This window comes from Sceloporus occidentalis, unplaced genomic scaffold, assembly GCF_023333645.1.
Source record: "Sceloporus occidentalis isolate IW3139 unplaced genomic scaffold, rSceOcc1.0.p SCAF_1, whole genome shotgun sequence".
Taxonomy (NCBI): domain Eukaryota; kingdom Metazoa; phylum Chordata; class Lepidosauria; order Squamata; family Phrynosomatidae; genus Sceloporus; species Sceloporus occidentalis.
In genome coordinates this window covers 121,406,628-121,414,417 of record NW_028316981.1, presented here as the reverse complement: position 1 = coordinate 121,414,417, position 7,790 = coordinate 121,406,628, and the positions used below count along the sequence as shown (strand labels likewise).

Here is a 7,790-nt window from a genome sequence, read left to right as displayed (position 1 = left end):
CCTTGTTACGGCTCAGTTTCCCGAGGGTGAACCTGCCACAGGAAGGAGCCCTGCACCAGCCGCTTCTCCCTGCCTGTCCACTGCATGCCAGCCCAGATGGCTTCGTGTGCCACAGATGGCACGTGTGCCATGAATTCACCAACATGGGACTAACATCTAGAGGTTATTATAATTCATTGTTTTTGGTTTTCAGAAAGGCAAGTGACACTAAATAATTCTAAATATAGCTACTCAGAAGTAATGCCCAATGAGTTTGATGATACTTCCTCCCATGTGACTGTTTATAGTGAGGATCATGTAACCCTCCAGATGTTGTTGTTCTGCAGCTCCCAGTAGCTCAAACCAGGAGACTCAATGGCAAGGAATGCTAAAAATTGTAGTTCAGCAATAAGGGGGTGGGGGGTGGGGACTGTATGATTCCCCACCACCGCTAGCGTATAGGATTATTGCTTTCTCTGAGCATGTCTGCCAATAGTATGATCTGAAGACTAAAATTTATAAGTTTATAAGTAACCTCTAGAGAAAACCAATTTAAATATGTTTACAGAAAAGTTACTGTTTAGACTACAAATTCCATCTAAGAGAAAATCCTCTACACCACAGTCAAAGTTCTTGGGGCATTCTAGGAGCTATAGTCCCCAAAAGTAATTTTTCCATGTTCCCAGCCCACCTGGGTAATGTAATCTGAGAGTAAATTTTCCAAGCTGTTAACAACCTTCTGGTACGTTTCCAGGGTTAAATCAAACTTCTCAGATGTTGGGTGAGGGTGGGCTCTTTGAAGAAAACTGGTGCATACATTGAATCAGAACCTGGAAGCGAAAAAAAAAATATTTTCATATTGTGGCTTCCCAAAGCCATCAGCAAGCATTGCTACTGGTGATGTTGGCTGGAGGATTCTGGGAGTTATAGTCCCAACAGGATAACATTCCCAAGCTCTGCACCTACTACATCACTGGTAGGAACAGCATTTCTGCTGCCAGGGGAAAAGGTGGTAGATCTCCTGGTTTTTGATGAGAGGGTGTGATGTGATCCTTGTGCTGGGGATGGTGGGAAGCCAGCTTGAGAAGAGGCCATAAGCTGTGGGGAATAAAAAGGAGAATCAGCGTGATCCTGTTGCAAGGATGCAGTGCTGGCCCCAGCATCTGGCACCCATGGGCAGTTACAAATTCCCACTGCTGGCCCATACAGCCGATCCTCTCTCCTATCAGCTCTCAAAAATGGGACCCACCAATGTAGGAGGGAGCCCCCCCTCCCAGGGAATGATGCCTTGTGGGCCCATCAAACCTGGAGCCAGACTTACAAGGATGTAAAGAAAGGGAGCACAGAGCAAGGCCACATCCAGAGCATTCTAGTAGGCAGGCCTGCAAAGAGACAGAAGAGCTGAATATAGGAGCAACCTGCCTGGACAATATTTATGTCACCATTTTATTTATTAATACTTGAAAAGTGACTTTTAGGGTCCCACTGTTGCCTAATGAATAATGAAGGATGTCCCATTAAGGTGTACACATAGACACTGAATGCATTTGACTGGCAGTCTGGCTGATGGATGTTGTGTATTACAACCATCATGCATCTGGAGAAATCAATCTCTCTCCTTGGGGAAATTAGCTGCGTCAGAGAAAGAAGCCGGGATATAGGCAACATCTCAGCAGGAAAACAGACTTCATTCCACCATCAATCTCAGGTACGGACAGAGACACTGGCAACTGGGAGAGGCTGAGAGAAGTGGCAGGGAAAGTGCAATGCCAGCCCTGCCTCAGCAAAGCTAGGAGAGAAGGAACAGGAACTGCCTAGGCTTGTGGTTGAGATTAATAAGGTAATATCACTAAGGGAGTGGTTTGATTTCATGCAGTGAATCCATGGCTGCTGTTAGATGAACTGCAGGAATCCTGGATGGCAGGCAGAAAGGCCAAAGGAAAGAGCAGAAGTTGGAAAGGACAGGAGGGCTGGGAATGAGAATGATCTGAAACTTTCTCTCTCCTTGCTCTGACTGCCCTTTTCCCCCTGGCGATGGCCACTTTGGAGCTGGTCCTTTGTGCATTGTTTGCCCTGCTGGGCTTCTGCTCAGGCACCTCTGGTGTATCAATAGCTGTTAACATTACCTAGTCATCCATCGATTTTAAGACACTATTGCTTTGGGAATCTGAGTCAACCAATTATGTTTATACAGTAGTAATAGATGGGCACCTATCCGATAGGAAGAAAGCCTGTATTCACACCAGAGATACTGAATGTGATGTTACAAACCTGCTGAAGAATGTAAAAGATAGCTGCGTTACTTGCATATACTCTGAAGTGCCATACCAGAATTATTATAATACTCCTCCTTATTAAGTCTCTCCATCATTCACACCTTATGCACAAACTGAGATTGGAATGCCAACCATCAAACAATTTGTATAGATAGACAAAACTTTTAAAATAGAGATATTGGATCCATTAACACCTTATAGATTTGAGAATGGAAGCTTCCAAACTATCAGGGGCATATTCAAAGATGATCTATTCTAAGTGGTGGTCCATGAATTGATACCAGTCCCTACTCCATTGGCTACAGAGCCAGGGCAAGTTTTGAGAAAAGGAAGAAACAACTGTAGCCAATGGGCACAAAGGCCAGCAATATCAATTTAAATTTGCAAACAGGTCTTACCACATTCACCTATGCCTGGGTGAATGCAACCTGTATACATCCCTTATGCCAGCGAATGCAGCCTGTATACCAGATGCCAGTTGGTCTTATTTTGCAGCTTTTCAAAAATATTTTTTCCTGTTCTTTTAAAGCCGCAGAATAAGCCCAGCTGGCACCTGGGCTGTATATGGGCTACATTCGCCTAGCCACAGTGAATAAGATAAAACCTGTTTGTAAATTTAAACGCACCTCTATCCTGTCAGGGATAAGGCACTTTAAAAAGAGTGTGCTAATCTCCTAAATAAATACATATAACCTCTGGAGAGATTTTGCAAGTTGCAGCAACAAATCTATTAAGCCTTGCAAATTGTAGCAAGCTTCAATTTGTTTTCATAGCTGCGCTGGTGATCTGTATACTGACCTTTCCTCTTGCATGGCACCCAGCATCCCCAAACTGGAGAATTTACATATTTGTCTCTCACCTCGAGATGACCCACAAAACATGGAAACTTAAGGCCAGGCCTGAGATCTGGCAGCCCTACATGGATCTCCATCTATTCACTTGAGAAATGTGAGCAGCTTTCCCCCACCAGGTTAAGAAATATGCAACAGTGCAGCAGTGATTAACTTTCTCATTTAAGCTTTATGATAAGTGTCTAATCACCTGTTATTCCTCAGATATTCTCTCCAATAATATTAGCCACTCATTTAGCTTTACAGTGGCTTTAATATCTAATCTGACAGTTGATAGTCCTTTACAAGATTGGAACAAAAGGCTTCAATGGGAGAATGGTTAGCCCCATTTTATGCACGGTTCCTTTACACTTGAAAAAAAATGCACTGACCTTTTAAAATTAATTTATGGGATGCTGGAGAGCCATAAAACTCCATCCCCAGTGCACAGGCCTGTTTTGGGGTATGCTAAGGCAGAAAGGAAATCAGGAACATGTAAACACTGAAGCAATGACGCATGGACTGTGTAATGACGCACAGCTCCACCACAACCTGGTGATGGTTTGTGCTTGTTATGTTCCCATCTCCCATGATGGATGCACATTAACAGGGTGGTATAGCTTTTTCTGTCCCTGCAGTAAGTATGTAAATTTAATGTTAAAGGGTAGGTTAGCAGTGTGAACACCTTGGGAAGAGATTTCTTTGGATCTAAAGTAGGCCCTTCCATAGAGCCAACATGAGGGTGGTGAAGGATGGAAAAAGAGGGCACTCTCTCACTCTTTAGTCCAGGGGTCGGCAACCCCTGGCCCACGGGCCGTATGCGGCCCGCGGAGGCGGCAGGACTGGCCCCAGCCTGGTCCTGCCACCGCCGCCGTGGCCTCCTCCTCCTCCTCTGGGCCTCCAAGCTGCCCTTGGCCCTTTAAGGGCGGTGGCAAGTAGGAGGACGAGGCCTGGCTTCATCCTCCTCCTCGACGCCACCCTTAAAAGGCCAAGGGCAGCTTGGAGGCCCAGAGGTCTCCAGGCTGCCCCCGGCCCTTCTTACGTGGCGGCGGCAAAGAGGAGGACGAGGCCTGGCTTCATCCTCCTCCTTGTCGCCGCCCTTAAAGGGCCAAGGGCAGCTTGGAGGCCCAGAGGCCTCCAGGCTGCCCCCGGTCCTTCTTCCGCGGCGGCAGGGACAGGCAGGACGAGGGCAAGCCTTGTCCTCCTCGCCCCCACTGCTCTTAAAGGGCCGGGGGCAGCCTGGAGGCCTTTTGGTTTCCAAGCTGCCCCTGGCCCTTTAAGAGCAGTGGGGGTGAGGAGGACCAGCCCGGTCCTGCCACTGCCGTCGCCGTCGCCAAGGCCTCCTCCTCCTCCTCCTCCTGGGCAGAGCGCGGGGCTAGGAGCTCGTCCCCTTTGGCCAGCCAGCCATTGGCCAGCTGGCCAAAGGGGATGGGCTCCTCTTGAGCACGCTGCCCGGGGGAGGAGGAGGAGGAGGAGGACTTCCGCGGGCTCCTTCTCAGCCCATGCAGCCCCAGGCCTTTCCCTCCGGAGGGAGGCCTGGGGCCGAAATGGAGCCCACGGAAGCGGCATGCCGCCTCCCTGGGCTCACCCCAGGGCCCTTGCGGCCCCAGGCCTCTCTCTCTGGAGGGAGGCCTGGGGCTGCATGGGCCGAGAAGGGGCCTGCGGAAGTGGCCTGCTGCCTCCGCAGGCTCCCCCCAGGGCCCTTGTGGCCCCAGGCCTCTCCCTCCGGAGGGAGGCCTGGGGCCAAAATGGAGTCCGCGGAAGCGGCATGCTGCCTCCGCAGGCTCCCCCCAAGGCCCTTGCGGCCCCAGGCTTCTCTCTCCGGAGGGAGGCCTGGGGCCGCACAAGCTGAGAAGGAGCCCGCGGAAGTGGCCTGCCACCTCCTGGGCTCCTCCCCGGCCCTTGGAGCCCTTTTGGCTGAAGGGAAGAGCCGAAGGGAAGGGCCTGGGACGGGTGCCCAAGCCCTTCCCTTCGGCCTCCCTCCCCTTTGCCCAAAAGGGCCCCTTGGAGCCCGTTCGGCCGAAGGAAGAGACCGAGGAGGAGAGGGTGGGCACACGCCTCCTCCTCCCTGCGAGGCTTCGGTGGAAGCTCTGCCCCCGGTGTGCGGCCCTGCTCCCGGAGGGTGGAAGCTCCACCCCTGGCATGTGGCCCCGCCCCCGGAGGGTGGAAGCTGCACCCCCTGGCTTTGGCCCCCCAAGTTGTCTGAGGGACAGCAACCCGGCCCCCGACTCAAAAAGGTTGCCTACCCCTGCTTTAGTCCATCCTACCAAATATAAACAAAAATCAGGGATGGGTCAACTCACAGGGAGATTCCTCCAGCATTATAAGTCTCTATCCTACCCATCTGGAAGTGGAAAAGAAGGGCCAAGGAAAAATGTACAGTGAGCCCTTGCCTTATGTGGGGGATCTGTTCCGGACCCCCCCTCCCCGGCGTAAGGTAAATAGCACGTATGCTTGAGTCCCATTGGATATAATGTGACTCATGCACGATGCGCAGCATGGCACGCACACCATTGTTAGTCTTATTGCGCAGCTTTCGGCATAAACTGAAAGCCACGTAAAAGGCGCCTGCGTATGATGCAGGCACACTGTAGTGATATGAAGGGCATGCCAATCTAGCAGTTCAAAAGCATGTGAAAGTGCAAGTAGATAAATAAGTATCTACTTATTTGGTGGGAAGGTAACAGTGTTCTATGCAATCATGCTGGCTACATGACCACCAGAGTCGTCTTCGGACAATGCAGGTTCTTCAGCTAGTAAAAGACATTAGCATCACCCCCTACAGTTTGTTATGACTAGATAATAATAATAATAATAATAATAATAATAATAATAATATATTTATATTTTCCCACCTCTCCAAGGTTGATTGAGGTTGGATTACAACCCAATAAAACATATACATGTCAAGGGGAAATCTTTACTTTTAGCTTTATGAAGGGTATGCTGTATGCAAGCACAATGTGTAACACTGCATGTGAAATTATGACCATAGGGTACATCTCATAAGGCATCAGCTTCAGGTTTTCTGTCTTTCTGGAGTTTGAATCAAGATGAGACAGTCTAAATTCTGGTTTCCTCAGAAATGAACACCATTATAAAAGCACAAATAAGACATAACATCATAGAGGTGGAATGGGCCTCAGGGGCCACTAGGGCCAACCTCTGGCTCAGTACAGGATCTCCAGCTAATTAGACCCAACAGGTAGCTGTCCAGCCTCGTTCTGAAGACATTCAGAGAAGGAGGCCCCACCATCTCTCCATGCTATTGGTTCCATTGCTAAATCACTCTCACAGTGCCAAGAAGTTGCTTCTAATGTTCAGATGAAACCTATCCTCCTGTAACTTCAAGGACCATTAGACCTGGTCCTTCCCTCTGGGCCATCAGAGGCCAAGCCAGCACCATTCTTTTTTTGGCAGCCCTTGAGGTATTTAAAGAATGTGATCATGTCACCCTTCAGTCTTCACTTCACCAAGCATAACATGGCCAGTTCCTTCAGCCTCAATATTTTGTTCTCCATTATCCAAATCCCAGAATTCTATAGCCATGGCAGTTAAAGCAATGTCAAACTAGACTATTTCTGTAGTGCAGATGCACCCGTAGAAGGCTTTATAGGTAGTGGCAATCACTTTGAATTGTGCATGAAAACAAACCAGCAACCAGTGTAGTTATTGCAACAAGGGAATTGTGTACTCCCTATCATTAGCCCAATTTAACAATCTGGCTGTAGATATTTGGACTAACTGAACTTTCCACACACGCTTCAAAAGTAGCCACACACAGTAGGCATTACAGTAATCCAAACTGTAATTAAGATGTGTTGTCTCAAGGAAAGAGCACAGCTGGCACACAAGACTTAACTGTGCAAATGCATACCTGGCTATTTCTGAAACCTGAGCTTCTGGGCTCATGGCTGAGTCCAGGAGTACAGCCATGCTGTAGAACTGTGTCTTCATCAGGAATGTAAACCCATACAGCATAGGCTGAATCCTGGCTCCCTTATCTGCCTTTCAACTAAGGAGCAGCACCTCCATCTTCTCTTGATTAAGTCTCAATTTGTTCATCCTTATCCAGTGTATTATGAGGGATGCAGTGGCTTAGTTGGCAGTTTGAGGCCCAAGTGCTACATGATGGGGTGAGCTCCCGTCACTAGTCCCAGCTTCTGTCAACCCAGAATTTTGAAAGCATGCAAATTCAAGCAGATAAATAGGTTCCCCTTTGGTGGGAAGGTAACAGCATTCCTTGTAGTCATGCTGGCCACATGACCACAAAGTTGTCTTCGGACAACGGTGGCTCTTCAGCTTAGTAATGGAGATGAGCACAGCCCCCTACAGTCAGTTACGACTAGTCATTCATGTCAAGAAAAATCTTTACCTTTATCCAGTGTATTACTGATGACAGGCACAAGTTTTGGACTGAAACAGCTTCCTTAGATTGTAGTGGAAAGGAGTAAGAGAATTGGGTATCATCCACATACAGATAGCACTGAACCTCAAAACGCTGGGCAATCTCTCCTTGTGGTTTTATGTATATGTTGAATAGCATAAATCCATTGATCAAAGGATCCAGCAGGAGGTGCACAGTGCTAACTTCTGGATATCTCCTCCAGGAAGGAATGAAGCAACTATAAAACAGTACCTTGCAGTCTCATCCCAACAAGATGGCCCAGGAGGACATCATGGTTGATGATATAAAACCAGAAGA

General features: G+C 48.5%; 1 pseudogene; it reads left to right on the top strand.

Moving 5' to 3' along the window:
* Positions 1–2,013: 2,013 nt before the first annotated feature.
* Positions 2,014–2,514, top strand: LOC149322053 (tissue factor-like; annotated as a pseudogene).
* Positions 2,515–7,790: the final 5,276 nt, after the last annotated feature.